Source organism: Lampetra planeri, chromosome 3, assembly GCF_965212315.1.
Source record: "Lampetra planeri chromosome 3, kcLamPlan1.2.h2, whole genome shotgun sequence".
Classification (NCBI taxonomy): Eukaryota; Metazoa; Chordata; class Hyperoartia; order Petromyzontiformes; family Petromyzontidae; genus Lampetra; species Lampetra planeri.
Window position 1 is genome coordinate 26,273,825 of NC_136109.1, and position 16,697 is coordinate 26,290,521.

Here is a 16,697-nt window from a genome sequence, read left to right on the forward strand (position 1 = left end):
TACCTGTAATTATACCTCGACAATTGACATTTTGCGATGTGGATTTACGCGGCGTCTCGATGCGCTGCACAGAAACATCGACGCGCCGGCAGCCGGCCACGTGGTCGTCCTGTCACTTAGACACGTGTGGCATCACTTAGACACGTGCGTGTGGCATCACTTAAGCGGTGGGGGGGGGCGCTGACCTGCGCGGGAGCAGACAAGGCAGAGGAAGGGAGAGGAAGCCGGTAGCAGAGAGAGGACGCGAGGAACAAACTCGCAGAGGAGACGGGCGAGACGCGCACACGGACAGGGTCGTGCGTAGGGGAACACACAATGAAGATGTAGGCGAAGAGAGAGTGGGACACGCGGAGACGCACACGCAGAGGTATGCGTGGAGACACTGACGCTAAGGCACGCGGAGATAGACGGCGGAGAGCGAGACCGGCAGAGGAACGACGCGGAGATCGACAGCAGACACGCGCCTCGAGAAAGAAACACAGACACAACCGGAGAACACAAAGACAGACGCACACATAAAGACATGAAGGAGGGGGGGGGGCTCTCCAATCACGCGGTTGGGGGGGGGGCATGGACCCGTGCGTGCATATTAAGCCCGCACACAAAGATACAAAGATTCCTCGTATAGCCTTAACAGACTGTAGGGGCAAGTGCTGTTAGCACACACACACAAAGATAACAAAGATCCCCCGTATAGCCTTAACAGACTGTAGGGGCAAGTGCTGTTAGCGAGCACCTATGAAGGCCGGAACGGTACACGAGGGGGTGGGTGGCCAGCACCACGCCCGACCGCCTTTGCCTCCCTAGTGGCGATGCTTACACACCGCACCAGGTACTCATTTGAGGTTGAGTCGACCTAGGGGAGGCCCAGGACCGGTTCAGATAATCGTCACTGGTGTTTGCCGTGAGCAGGAATCGAACCCGGGTGGCCGGGTCCGTAGTGCAGCGCGCTAACCACTACACCACCGCTCCCCACACACACACGCACTCACACACACGCATGCACGCACACACACACGCACTCCATCGTGCAAAAACTATCACGGCTGCAAGAAAGACCACTGGCAGTGAGCCCTCTCACCTGCTCGCTACAGCAGTGCCAGGCGACAGCAGTGGAAGAGGGCGCGCGTGTCAACGAGCTGAGTTGCGATGCCGCGAGTCGCTCGGAGCTCACTCGCCCCGGCGTGTGCCGCCGCGTGTGCGTGTCGTGTGTGCACGTGTTGCGAGTCGTCGTGCGTGCCGCGTGTGTGTGTGCGTGCCGCGTGTGTGCACGGGTCGCGCTCCCTTGTCGCCGAGTTTATAGGCCGGCAGAGAGCGAGCGCATTCCGCTGTCCCTCCCTCCCCTCCCTCGCTCTCTCGCTCGCTCGCTCCCACCGTCGCGGTGTGTAAATTCCAAGGATGACACAGAATGTACAGAGATTCTCTGGGCGAGCGCACACACTTATACACACACACACAGCTATTTGTAAAACATACACACCTACACACGTACAGGGCAAACCCCCCCCCCACAACTACCCACAGGGCATACTCATCAGCACACACAGCCACCGCTGTATACGAGATATAATCACCCACAACATACACACACTCACACTTGCACCTCCACAACGTACACACTTTTAATATTGAGTTTTTTGTCCTTCCCCCACACCTCCGAGTAGCACGGTTGGTTGGCTACGTACGGTGCGAATAAGTTCAACATACGTCCGCACGCACACCTGTGCCCCACACTGTGCCAACTTGCTGCATTATAGCCGCCCGGCGCTCCTCTGCCCTCACGCACGACCGCCTTCAATTGCCCAGTGGCGTCCTTCACCAACCTCGTCCACCTCATGACATCCCTGATCTTCCGCAAGACCACGCAGCTCCACATCCTCCTGTACCACAACAGGCCATCTCTTGTCTAGCTCGTGCCGCGCCCGTTTAGCCCCCCCCCCCTCTATCCGGGCAAAGAAACGCTGCTTGGGCATGCGGTGGCTGGGCCATGCGGGCTTCGTGACCCAGCCCAACGCAGCCAACGCCTGCCGGAGGAGCTCACCGATGGGAATGTGATCGTAGGGTGGCCAGACGAAATGTTTCTAACCGGCGCAATAACAACTCCCCACTCAGTCGATGCCAAATGGAGACGCTGCGGTGGTTGTGAGCAATGCCAGACGTGGCCAACGGGGTCTCTGGAAGGGTACGAGGGGCGAGTAGACCATTCACCTTCAACACATTACTGGTAGGAACCTCCTGGTTACACCAGCCCACAGGGGATTATTATGTACGTCCGTCGTGCAGGGAGGGGCTGGGTGGGGAGGGGAGGGTGGGGAGAGGCTGGGTGGGGAGGGTGGGGCTGGGTGGGGAGGGTTGGCTGGGTGGGGAGGGGCTGGGTGGGGGCTGGGTGGGGGGTGGGAGGGGTGGGGCTGGGTGGGGAGGGGCTGGTCACCCCGTGGTGCCCTTATAAAACTCAACGTTTAACCTACTCACGCCGGCTTGTGCCCGCCCTCACAGTCGGGCATATTTGCGGAATACACCACGCCACAGTTGACCCTGGCCATTGACCGAGCAACCCAACGTTCCTCCGCAGGAATGTGCTTCCTGCAAAACCACAGAACGCACAAAGACAAAGGTCCCCCCGTGTAGCCTGTAACAGACTGTTGGGGCAAGTGCCGTTAGCGAGCCACTATGAAGGCCGGCACGGCACACGAGCGGGTGGGTGGCCAAACACCGCGCCAGACCGCCTTTGTCTCCCCAGCGGCCATGTTTTTACACACCGCACCGGGTAGGCTGAGTCGACCTAGGGGAGGCCCAGGACCGGTTCAGATATTCGTGACCGGTGTGGGCCGCGAGCGGGAATCGAACTCGGGTCGCCGGGTTCGTAGCGCAGCGCGCTAACAATTAGAATTCACTACCGAGAACACACACACACGCACACACCGTACAGAGTACCCGCACACACACCTGCAGAACACACACGCCTACAGAATAACCCACACACACACACCTACAGAACACACACGCCTACAGAATAACCCACACACACACCTGCAGAACACACACACCTTACATAATAACCCACACACACACACACAGAACACACACGCCTACAGAATAACCCACACACACACCTACAGAACACCCACCCACACCTTACAGAGTAACCCGCACACACACACAGAACACACACGCCTACAGAATAACCCACACACACACCTACAGAACACCCACCCACACACCTTGCCACGCCTATGTGCTCGACGCACCTGTCCGCTTGCTGCGTGGGAAGCTGCCTGACGTCTATAAATTTCGAGGAGGCAGCAGCAGCAGCAACAAGAACAACAGCCACGTGACCGCACGCAAACAACAACAACGACAAACACCAATAACACCACGACTGCAAGTAGCCGGGGCCGTGGGCAAAATCCTCCACGCAAAAGGAGATGTGCGAAAAGCAGGCACAAGCGTGCATTCTGTCACGATGTTTCCCCCCCCCCTCCCCCCCCCAGCATGCGTCTTGCGCTCAAGAGGTGCGTCACGAGCATCACGGGAGCCGGCGGGTAGCGGAGCAACAGACGAAGCACGCGCTGCCCCGTGGCACCGCTGCACTCTCGAAGCGATTCCGAGGTTGTTTTTTTGTATTGTCTTTTTCTTTGTTTGTCTGCTTGGGCAAACGCTTTGATCAACGTGGGCGGTTTTGAACGGGGGGGGGGGGGGGGGTGTAAAAAAAGAAAAGTCCCCCAACGGCGACGCGAATCTATACGATGACGTTTCGTTCGTGTCGGAGCATCTTTGCGAGAGTTCTTGCGCCTCGTCGTTACGGACGGACGGACGGACGCTCAACACATTCCTGCGGAGGGAGCTGGTAAGGACGCTGGGTTGCTCGGTCAATGGCCAGGGTCAACGGCGGCGTGGTGTATTCTGAAAATATGCCCGACTGTGAGGGCGGGCACAAGCCAGCGTGAGTAGGTTAAAGTTGCGTTTTATAAGGGCACCACGGGGTGACCACGCCCTCCCCACCCAGCCCCACCCAGCCCCACCCTGCCCACCCAGCCCCTTACCACCCTCCCCACCCAGCCCCTCCCCACCCTCCCCACCCAGCCCCTCCCCACCCAGCCCCTCCCTCCCCACCCAACCCCTCCCTGCACAACGGACGGACACAATAATCCCTTGTGGGCTGGTGTAACCGGTAGGTTCCTACCAGTGATAGGTACCTCGCTAGCAGCACTCGTCCCAGACGTTGACGCAAGGCGACGCGCATAGCAATCACGTGGCCTCGCGTCACAGGCACAGTCACGACCGCGTGTCGGAGCTAATGGAGGAGCGTGTCTGTGAACTCCTTGTTGAGTGGCTCCGGCGAGTCTGCTCGCTCGGGTGATTACGTCTCTCTGTGTTTCTTTCGCCCCCTTTCTCCAAGCTGAATGTAATAGACTTTTGTTATGTTTATTGCTATCACGGAGAATGTCATTGAGAGCCTCGTAAAACAAAACAAAAAACTCGGCGGTCACGTAGTCTGGGCGTTAGAGGCGACGTTACCCTCGCTCTTTATTTGTGTTGCTGCTCCGCGGGTAGTACGCGGACGGGGAAATGTGTTTGCTAGACTGGCAGACGCACACATCCGACTCTCGGCTCTGGAACTCGAAGGCAAAGAGGATCATCCTCGCTGGTCGTGCCGCTGCTGCTGCTGCTTCTGCCCTTGTTTGTTGATGCCCCCGCACGAAGTCCTCTCGCCCTCCTTGATTTATTTTAGTTGTTGCTGTTGTTGCTAAATCCTGACACTCGACCTCCAAAGGAGCAAGATTGCAGTTGTTAACATCGTCTCACAATCAGAATCTGTTATTTATCCTGGACGAATCTGATGATCTGTGAAGCTCCCCCCCCTAACCGCTGCGCCACCGCTCCCCACCACAACCATCACTCGGACCACCACAAGCATCTGGCCTTTGATGTCGCCGCTGGTCGTTGACCTCGGGGCACCACTCGGAATGACCTCTCACGGTGACCTGTCCTCCATCATCCTGCACACGTGCCAGCTCCTCCCTGGCTGATTTACACGCGCACCAACCTTCTTGCTTTCCATCTTCCATTGCAAAGTTCCGAGTTACAGTATTATATATTTTTTAACAGCGTCGTATGTAGGAGCCAGCCGTGCTAATCGGAGGTGCGGGGGAAGGACAACAAACTAAACACAACAAAGCAGTTTTAAACAAATGAGTTTTCAATCGAGATGATTTAAAAGTGCGTGGCTCCAGTGGCTTCCGAATATCGGAATGAAGAGCGCTCCAGACGGCCGCAGAAGCGAATGCGAAAGCGCCGCGCGATGCGGTGACCGCGGTCTTTGTTCGATGGCGAGCAGCCAAAATCCGCTGCTGCTGCAAGGATGATCGGAGTTGGCTCGATTGTGGTTTATGTCCCTTGACGAGCCTTGGATCTGGCCACGAAAGCGTGATTTTGAGTCCCAAGACTATTTTGTCAGGAGGGCAGTGATTTAAGATATTTGGTCAATTCCTTTGCTTCTTTTTTTTTAAGTCGCATTTGACTTGAAACTGAAGTATGCGGAGAAAACCCCTCGCATTCCGCGGTTGATAACGATCGCGGTCCTCAGCGCAGGTCAACAGCCTCTTAGAACACCCACTTGCTCCCCTGCATTGTATTAAGGAACGCCGGCATCGCCCTGTGGGTGGGTGTGTTTACAACGCACGCTCCCATCTGCACGCGATCCAACAACCCCAGCTCCTTCATGAAGTAGCTGGGTGATGCACGAAACAGACAGCACTCTGTCAACCAAGCCAGCTGACGGCTACTGACAGTAACAAAAACAACACCTCCTTCCCATCACATGTCTCTCCGCGTACAAAATATCGACATATCTCCATACACGTCAACATCAGCCGCACGGCCTTCTGGGAGTTGCGTTATATCACCCAAGCAGCCTTAGTTCAAGGCACCAAAACAAAAACAAAACTCAGCTTCTCATCAGCAGAGCCACGCCTTACTCGAACCAATGCCGGCGACGTGTCTGCACTCGCGAATAAACTTTGCCAAACGCGAAGTGCAGGAATGACCAGACGCAACGCGGCGTCGTCGGTGTCGCTGCACTGCCCACGGCTGATACAAAGACAAAGATCCCCCGTATAGCCTTAACAGACTGTCGGGGCACGCGCTGTTAACGAGCACCTATGAAGGCCGGGACGGCACACGAGGGAGTGGGTGGCCAGCACCACGGCCGACCGCCTTTATCTCCCCAGTGGCGATGTTTACACACCGCACCAGGTACTTATTTGAGGCTGAGTCGACCTAGGGGAGGCCCAGGGTCAACCGCTCCACTACCGGCTGCTTCACGCACTCCCAACACACCGAGTTTCGCCGCAGGACTCTCGATTTGACAGCGCCGCGAGCGAGCGAGGCTTGCTGCGCGTGCACAATGGGAAGCCTCATTCCGAGTAGCGGGCCGCACACCCTGCTGATGAGACTCGGACATCGGAACCGCTCCTGGGATTCGTTTTCCCCTGCTCAAAGTAACTGCGCACTGGCAAGTAGCGGTTCCAGACGGCGCATAAGCCGATGGACTTTAAAACGAGAACTTGATATATATGCGCGCCATGAAACGGCTCCTTGTTCGATTCAAATTTTGAATACATTGGTCAGATTTACAAGCTCAGTCGAACACATTGCGAGTCAGTGTGCCTCTATGTGAGTATACGAGCCCCTGTAAGAGTCTGTGTGCCTCAATGTGAGTATACGGGCCTCTGCATGAGTCAGTGTGCCTCAATGTAAATCTCCGTGCCTCTGTGTAAGCCGACGCTTCTCTATGCTACAAAGGGGCCAGTGGATCGAAGCCGCTGGTAGTGGCTCGATTGATTCCGCCTGCATCGTGAGACTGGACAACCCGAGGTGGACTCTTGCACCCTTCTCAATCTGGAGCCACAAACGGCCACCGTGGACAATGCTCTAGCGGGCAATGTTCACACGTCCAGTGGCTGGAACGAAACAACCCCACCCCCGACTCTAAAATATTAAAATAAAAATACTGTTGCCTACCAAACCGATTCTGATTGGCCGTATTATTGTTTTTTTTCAGTGTTTCTTTTTGTTTCAGAAAAATAATAATAATAAAACAACAACCGTAATGCGTATCATTAACGCAACTGAAACAAGTTGTACGTGTGTGTTGAACTTCTTTCGCACCGTACGTTGCCAACTGTGCAAAATCGGAGGTGCCGGTGATGATGGTGATGATGATGACGGTGGTGATGATGATGATGGTGGTGGTGATGACGGTGGTGATGATGATAGTGGTGGTGATGATGGTGGTGATGATACATTGTAAACCCACGGCAGTCCGCGCTCCTTCAACGGATGAGGATGAGCAACAGCAAAACCACACCAACTCTCTCTATCTCAATATTGCTTTGAATCTGTCGTGACTGCAGGAATCCATACTCTTTGGTTCTTTCGGTAAAGTCACGTAGGTATAAAATAAAATAAATCACGACGTTTCGATCGCAACACAAGCGGTCGTCCTCAGGCGGAAAAAATATCATCCAGCAGTGGAACTGCTGAAGCCCTCTCACCGTGGCTAACAGACCTCGACATTGGCATCAAACTCCTGAACATTTTGCCATACGTAACAGTAGAATAAGCCCCTCCCTCTCCACCCGCCCTAGCATACACACACACACCTCGTGTACCCTACCCCTAGCTGATGTTCGCGTGACAGCAGTGACAGGCCCTGCCGGCGCAATATTTACATTGTATCCTTCAGTGCGGGACACGATTGAGGTGGGGGGGGGCTGGGAAGAGTACGGGGCGACACACACACACAGCGACAGCGAGAGAGAGAGAGAAAGCTTGGATCGCATGCCCCGGCCCCGGGGCGAATGACTCGAGACGCCCTCCTTTGCCCGAGAGCACCCTAATTGTCACATCTCTCAGTGACACGCGCGCGCGTGTCTCGGTGCACCGTACCGCAACCGCGCTGTCACACGCGTCTGCGTGGACGGCGCGCGGGGAGGCGGGTGAGTGCGTCGGTGCGTCGCAGGAATTCCCAATCGGATTTTTCTTTCAGTTTTGCTTGCAAAATATTTTTTTGGTTTATGTTTACGGAGGGGATATTTATTGAATTACAAATGTATAGACGCTTGCAGTCCTTTGTCAAGCCATCACGATTTTAATGGTTAACAGAAGAATCGATGCGTCCGTCACCGACATCGCACACAAGGTGTCTCTGTAGCGTGGCCTCGTGCAAAGAGGAGGTGGGTGGAACAAATAACCATCGGGCGGAGGAGGGGCCACGACACAGTCCAAACTAAAACTGCACACTTCGAAACAAATGCTCAACGCTCACCGCCCTTGACCTCCCCTCATCCATGCCCATTTCACCACCACAAGCACGTGCCCCATTCCCCACCGCCTCTCATCCACGCTGCACCCATCGGACACCTTCACTCGCCATCACACGCCACCTTACTCTGCCTTACCTACCCCGGCAACAGCCGCACCGAACCTCACAAAAATAATATTCAGGGCCTACCTTGGCTCCTCCCACCCTCAACCAGTATATATACAAGGACTGTTTTCTTGGAATTTCTCTCACTTGATACAGCAATCGTGCTGTGACGGTTCCACCTGAAGACGGAAGCTTGTGTTGCCTCCGAAACGTCGTGATTTTTATTTTATTTTACTTTTATTAATTTTCATTTTCATTTTTCACCTACGTGACTTTACCGAAAAAACCTAAGAATAGCAGCTCCATTCCCAGCCCCTGTTCCTCCATCATCCATTCCGCCGCCTCCCTCACTGATCCCGCCGTCGGCTTGCGCTTTAAAAGCGCCCTGGAACATGGCGCTTTGTAGATCCGAAATGGAATAGAAATGGAGTGGTGATGCCACCCGCCTGTGTCTCCATCGTGCACCTCAGCTCTGGCGATGCTCGTCGTATCGTTCACTCTCCCCACCTTTGCGTTTCGCTCAGCAGCTCCCCCACCCTCCCCGCGCAAGAAATTGTAGTCATTCCCCGTGGTTGTTCGTGTTCGTAAACACGCGTCTGTGAATCCGCGTCGGCCTGCTTGGCTCCAAGCTGCTCTACCCTCGTAGACGCGTGGTAAAAGAGGAGCCTGGCTGACACACATTTTGAATTAAAAGAAGACTCTGGTCACTGTGTCGTGTTAAATATTGTAGCCGATATTTTGTCACTTGGTGGGTTTTTGCAAGGGAGGGAGGGAGGGGGAGCCCCTGACAGCTTCCCTCACCTCCCCAGCCCCTCGAGGCACCGGGGCTGTAGCCGAGCGGGATTATTGGAGACACTCAGAACTCTGGTGCCTGAAGATGACACCACGTCTGTACAGGTTGCGGGGGAAAACACGCGGCGGCCCTTTTTTTTGTCCACTTTGAAATTCATGCACAACGTGCGGTATGCGGTACATTTTTTTAACAGAGTGAGAGAGAGAGAAAGAGAAAAAATTCCGTATCTCCCCGTTCGCTGTGGCGGAATGAAAGAGGAACGTCGTAAACACATCGGAGCGAGAGAGAAGAAGAGAGAGAGAGAAAACCGCACTCCCACACCACATCGCGAGCCGAACAAAATGTACAAAATGCCACGCTTGGTGGTTAGGGGAAGGGTTCAAGCACGAGGGTGGCCGAGGTCACGAGATACTCGAACCTACAACAGACTAACCCTGCACACACCTAACCCTAACCACGCGAGAGGTAACCGGTGGGCTTCACCTGGTAAGATTAAAATATATTTAGTTTAGTTATATTTGTATATATTTTTAAGGTGGTTTGCTTACCTTTACTATGCTGAGCTTTATAGCTCATCGGATTTCTCCAGTACAAAATAAACATTGTAAATTCTGATATTCTGAGACCACGCGAGCTTGACACTCCCCAAACACGAACTCTTACCACATGGGACAACGAGACCCTTACCACGAACTCTTACACCAAACTCGAACCGCGTTAAACAAGCAAACCGCAGTCCTAAACGTAACCCGATCCTTACTCCTTACCTTACACACATTGCTGACAGCATCTAATACCCTGACCCAATCCGAACCCTGTCTCTAACCATGACCACAACACTTCATCTAACCATAAACCTATCTCTCACCCTCTACTTATTCCTAATCATAACCCAAGCCTCGACCCTACCCCTATCCCTAACCCGACCCCCATCACACCTGCCCAGAGGCTCTGTCCCACGTCTGTGTTGTCTCTGGGCTGCTGGCCGAGTTTGGCTAAGGAAACGCCCGCTGCGCGCCGTCACAATCATCACGATCATCGTCATCATGGTCCTCGTCATCATCAGCACCCCGCGTGCGTACTCGGGTCGGTTAATTCAGGCCACGGAATCGAGATTAAATCGCCTCCCGCGGCAGTCGCTCGGCTCATGCCAGGGGGGGGGGAGAAGAGTGGAGAGTTGGACACGTGGGGGGGTGGGGGGGAGAAGAGTGGAGCGTGAGACACGTGGGGGGGGGGAGGCAGGGGGGTGGGGGGTAGGGGGAAGAGGGGTGGAGGGAGCGCAGACGGTGAGACGCGGCGATGTTTTTTTAAAAGTTTTTTTTCGGGTATTCCCCCCCCCACCACCCCCCGCTGTTCTCATACACGGCACCCACCGTGCACGCACGTCACGCCGTGTATGTGGTGTGGGTTTTTTTTCCCCCTTCTTTCACCCACGTTATTAAAATGTAACAGATGACAAAAACTAAAATAAAATTCACCATTTCGTCGCCAGTGATGTACGTCAGCTGTTAGCTGTGGGTTAACAACATCATCATCATCGCACACAATGTCGGTGGGTTCGTAGCGCTGTGCGCTAACCACTGTCCCATCACTCACCCCCCCATCAACAACAGCAGCAGCCGCCGTTTGGCACTCAGCGGCAGTGACGTCACCGCAGCGCTTGCGCCAGGCTAGGTGCACCCTCCTAAAAAACACAAAGATCCCCATAAAGTCTTAACAGACTGTAGGAGCAAGTGCTGTTAGCGAGTATCACCTATGAAGGCTGTCACGACACACAAATGGGGTGGGTGGCTGGCACCACGCCCGACCACCTTTGTCTCCCCAGTAGCGATGCTTTCACACCGCACCAGCTACTTATTTGAAGCTGAGTCGACCTAGGGGTGGCCCAAGACCGATTTTCAGAGAATCGTCACTTGTGTTGGCCGTGAGCGAGAATCGAACTCGTGTCGCAACTCGCTTCACAGGAACGGGCCAAAAAAAAAAACGTTCCGGGTGTGGTTGTGAGGTTCTGGGCTCCATTGGGTACCCGTGACCCGAGCTCTCTCCCCATCCCTTGCCCACTTCCTCTTCACGGTGAGCAGGGAGACAAAGGAGGCCGCAAGTCGTTTGGCGGGGTGGGGGTGGAGGGGTGCGGAGGGGGGGGGTGTAGGTAGGCAGGAGTGGTGGAGACACCAGGTAGGCAGGAGTGGTGGAGACACCAGGTAGGCAGGAGTGGTGGAGACACCAGGTAGACAGGAGTGGAGGAGACACCAGGTAGGCAGGAGTGGTGGAGACACCAGGTAGGCAGGTGAGGTGGAGACACCAGGTAGGCAGGTGAGGTGGAGACACCAGGTAGGCAGGAGTGGTGGAGACACCAGGTAGGCAGGAGTGGTGGAGACACCAGGTAGGCAGGTGAGGTGGAGACACCAGGTAGGCAGGAGTGGTGGAGACACCAGGTAGACAGGTGAGGTAGAGACACCAGGTAGGCAGGTGAGGTGGAGACACCAGGTAGGCAGGAGTGGTGGAGACACCAGGTAGGCAGGAGTGGTGGAGACACCAGGTAGGCAGGTGAGGTGGAGACACCAGGTAGACAGGAGTGGTGGAGACACCAGGTAGGCAGGAGTGGAGGAGACACCAGGTAGGCAGGTGAGGTGGAGACACCAGGTAGACAGGAGTGGTGGAGACACCAGGTAGGCAGGAGTGGTGGAGACACCAGGTAGGCAGGAGTGTGTGTGGGGGGGGGGAGTGTAAGAATGGGGGGGTGGGGGTCAGGTAAACAGTTGGGTAGTGGGGGAATGTGGGGATGGGTGGGAGGTGATGATGAGCGCTGAACAGCAAGGGCCCAGGCAGGTGAACAGGTGGGTAGCGGAGGCCAGGCAGGTGAACAGGCCCGCGCACGACGCATTCCGTCCGCCACGGGAGGCATACCTGTGCGTGGCGCGAGGGGCCAATCGCGTCGACCAACGCCTTCGCTTCGTGGGGAATAAATAAAATTATATTGTTATTAAAAAAAACTGAGACGATAACGCTTCCCCTTGCTCCACACCACCACCGACCCACCCACCACCACCGCCCCTACCCCCCTCTCTCCATTCAGCACCGAGTTGTGGTGCCTATCGCTCCTCTTAGAGGTGTTAGAGATGCGCCGCTGTGGCTAGGAGATGTTAACTACCTCGCCTGGTGGGCAGGAGGTCGTGGGTTCGATCCCGACCCTGACGCCTGTTGCTGTATATTTTGAGTTTGCGTGTCTCTCTCTCTCTCATCATCATCACGGTGGCTAGGAGATGTTAACTACCTCGCCTGGTGTGCAGGAGGTCGTGGGTTCGATCCCGACCCTGACGCCTGCTGTATGTTTGGAGTTTGCGTGTCTCTCTCTCTCTCGCCCCGTGGTCGCGTGGAATTTTCCTCCGGGTCCTCCGGGTTTTTCCCCTCCAGATTAAGAATCAACATCACGCGTTTAGAATATTTAGTTGCGATCAATGTCCACGTGAGAAGCCACTTGGTTGAGCTATCATTTGTGACCAGGTCGCTTCTATAAAAAAGAGCTACATAGCTCAGTGGGCCTTACCTGGTGAAACTAAAACACGTGACATGTGTGTGGGTGGTGCTGGCCATGGCCCTGCCTAATCGCAAATAACACCGACAGCTCAAACACACTCGCCAATGCCACTTGCCCTCAACGGAGGAAACAAAAAAGATGGCCCGTGCCCGAAACGTCGCATATTATATCTAACTCTTCTTCTCCTCCTCCATTTAGGGCAGTGTTATGGAGGAAGGCGTCAAGGATTTTAATTTAACACGTAGCAGGCTTTTGCGACCAATATTATTCATAATATAGGTTTTTGGGTCAGATTGCGTTATTTATAAATGTGTCGTAACCCTCCACCACCGACACGGCCAAACAGTAAAAATGTGTCATAATTCGCTTCTTTAGCCCACCGGTGTGCTGAAGAGAGAATCAACAGCATTTAAAAAAAAAATTAAATGCTGTTGATTCTCTCACATTTTTTACTGTTTGGCCGTGTCGGGTGGTGGAGGGTTACGACACATTTATAAATAACGCGATCTGACCCAAAAACCTATATTATGAAAGGATTTTGATAACCGATGTGAGCTGCTGCGGGGACAGGCGTGCTGTTATGCTGTTGTTGTTATTGTTGTTATTGTTGTTGTTGTGCCTGTTCGAATGTCCTGGCAGCGTCACACCCGCGCCTTCCGAGCCGGTGACACCGGCACACAATTGGCCTCCTCCGGCGAGCGGTGTCACGGGGGTCAGCCTCTCGTCACGGGGGTCAGCCTCTCGTTAAACGTCACCCCCCCCCCCCTTGTCACACCGGGCTTTACTCACGTCACCGGTTGATGACAAAGGGGCGAGAGAAAGAGAGAGAGAAGTTGAATAGGGAGCGGGAGGGGGCACCGGTTGGCTGGCTCAGATACGGCCCTTGAGAGCAACCGCATCGAAGTTCGAGTCGGGTGCTGATCAGAGGTCGCAAACGGGTTTTGATTCCTTATCCGTACCCGTACCCGGCCGCACCAGGGTCGCAAACGGGTACCCGTACCCGTACCTGGCCGAGTACGGGTAGCCGGGTATCGGGTAGGGTACGGGTATCGGGTACCCGGTTGCGACCTCTGGTGCTGATTCGGGCGATGGATGACTGGTGGTGCTGTGGTTAGCGCACCACTCCACGACGTCGGCACACCTGAGTTCGATTCCCCGTCCACAATCCTGGGCCCCCTCCCCTTCCTCCTCCCGTGCACCGCGTGGTGAAATATGGTCAATCAACCCCCACCACTGAGACGATGTTGCGCTGTAACGGGCATGGTTTGTCTCACGTGTTATTGCGCGGATAAAGATATCCGTGTAAGGAGCAAGTGCTGTTAGCGAGTAACACCTATTAAGGCGGGGACGACACACGAGGGGGTGGGTGGCCAGCACCACGCCCGGCCGCCTTTGTCTCCCCCAATGACGATGTCTACAAACCGCCACCGGGTACGCACTTGAGGCTGAGTCGACCTAGGGGAGGCCCAGGTCCGGTTCAGATATTCGTGACCGGCGTTGGCTGTGAGCGGGAATCGAACTCGGGTGGCCGGGTTCATAGAACAGCGCGCTAACCACTACACCACCGCTCCCCACACGTGTTACCGCACACACACATAGCGCATCTTTACTTCGCGATGCAGACTCGTCTATTACAAGATTGATACGGTACCGGTGCTGTTTGTTGCTGATCGCTTGGCGTTTAGGGGGCCTTTGGACCCTGTGCTCAGCAACCGTGTTTAAAAATATGTGTATACGCATATATATATCTGTAAGGGAAACAAAATAAAACCTGCAAGCGAGCTCCTGTGTAAGGCTGCACAGCTACACAAAGTGGTGGTGGTGGTGGGTTAGGGGTGGGGGGTGTAAAGTCAGCACCGTATGCACTCGTGGGCACAAATATTGCGCAACAGGAGGAGGTCACGGGACAGGCCCGGGTGGTCCATGCGTTGACCCCAGAGGTCGGCGACCAAAATATAACAAGCAGAAGCACGCGGTGAGTACGAGACGGCGGTGCTGGTCCTAAATAAGTAACCGTGACGAAGCCAGCGGCTCTTAAAGAGCCGCACGCGGCTCAGGGATTCGCTGGTTGCTGACACTCTTTGCGTTAACCGAATTGCATTGCCTAACCAACTCACTTGTTACTACACACAACAAAGACAAAGATCCTCCGCCCCCCCCCCCCCCGTGCTGCCACCTATGAAGGCGAAACACGGCACACCGAGCGGGGTGTGGATTGGCCAGCACCACGCCGGGCCGCCTCTGTCTCCCCAAGCGGCAATGTTTACACACCGCACCAGGTACACTCATTTGAGGCTGAGGGGTAGCCCTGGGGACTGGTTGAGTCCGTGTGTCGACCACGCCACGCCACGGACACACAACGTACAGAGGCAACATGCTCCCACCCGGACAAGATCCTCGGGTTGAATTCTCGACGCGAGGGCGCATTGCTTGCTGCTGGGGCGCGTGTTTGCTGAGGCAGGTGTGGCTTAGACCTGCCTAGATGTCAAACACTGCCAACGCACACCAACACAAAGATCCCCCGCATAGCCTTGGCGGACTGTTGGGCCAAGTGCTGTTTGCGCGTAGCACCTATGAAGGTGGGAACGGCACACCAACACAACACAGCAGTTGCAGGTGAGCAACCACAACGCAGCAGTTGCTTGCGACTAACCACAACACAGCAGTTGCAGGCAATCAACCACAACACAGCAGTTGCAGGCGACTAACCACAACACAGCAGTTGCAGGCAATCAACCACAACACAGCAGTTGCTGGCGACTAACCACAACACAGCAGTTGCAGGCAATCAACCACAACACAGCAGTTGCAGGCGACTAACCACAACACAGCAGTTGCAGGCAATCAACCACAACACAGCAGTTGCAGGAGACTAACCACAACACAGCAGTTGCAGGCAATCAACCACAACACAGCAGTTGCTGGCGACTAACCACAACACAGCAGTTGCAGGCAATCAACCACAACACAGCAGTTGCAGGCGACTAACCACAACACAGCAGTTGCAGGCAATCAACCACAACACAGCAGTTGCTGGCGACTAACCACAACACAGCAGTTGCTGGCAATCAACCACAACACAGCAGTTGCAGGCAATCAACCACAACACAGCAGTTGCAGGCGACTAACCACAACACAGCAGTTGCTGGCGACTAACCACAACACAGCAGTTGCAGGCAATCAACCACAACGCAGCAGTTGCAGGTGAGCAACCACAACACAGCAGTTGCAGGCGACTAACCACAACACAGCAGTTGCAGGCAATCAACCACAACACAGCAGTTGCAGGCGACTAACCACAACACAGCAGTTGCAGGCGACTAACCACAACACAGCAGTTGCAGGCGATCAGCCACAACACAGCAGTTGCAGGCGACTAACCACAACACAGCAGTTGCAGGCGACTAACCACAACACAGCAGTTGCAGGCGACTAACCACAACGCAGCAGTTGCAGGCGACTAACCACAACGCAGCAGTTGCAGGCGACTAACCACAACGCAGCAGTTGCAGGCAGGCGACTAACCACAACGCAGCAGTTGCTGGCGACTAACCACAACACAGCAGTTGCAGGCAATCAACCACAACACAGCAGTTGCAGGCGACTAACCACAACACAGCAGTTGCAGGCGACTAACCACAACACAGCAGTTGCAGGCGACTAACCACAACGCAGCAGTTGCAGGCGACTAACCACAACGCAGCAGTTGCAGGCAGGCGACTAACCACAACGCAGCAGTTGCAGGCGACTAACCACAACGCAGCAGTTGCAGGCAGGCGACTAACCACAACGCAGCAGTTGCAGGCGACTAACCACAACGCAGCAGTTGCAGGCGACTAACCACAACGCAGCAGTTGCTGGCGACTAACCACAACGCAGCAGTTGCAGGCGACTAACCACAACGCAGTAGTTGCAGGCGACGAACCGCACGCGCA

The 16,697-nt window shown here is 55.0% G+C and overlaps 1 protein-coding gene across 2 annotated transcripts in view; it reads right to left on the reverse strand.

Moving 5' to 3' along the window:
* CEMIP (cell migration inducing hyaluronidase 1) overlaps positions 1–16,697 on the reverse strand; it is a 91,184-nt gene that overhangs the window by 37,783 nt on the left and 36,704 nt on the right. The window contains exon 1 of one of the 2 annotated variants that reach the window (XM_078592490.1): positions 1,082–1,288. The exons of the other annotated variant lie outside the window; for it this stretch is intronic. The gene's annotated coding sequence lies outside the window, so the exon portion shown is untranslated. Of the gene's footprint in view, positions 1–1,081; positions 1,289–16,697 lie in introns of those variants that run through there. 2 annotated transcript variants of the gene reach the window in all.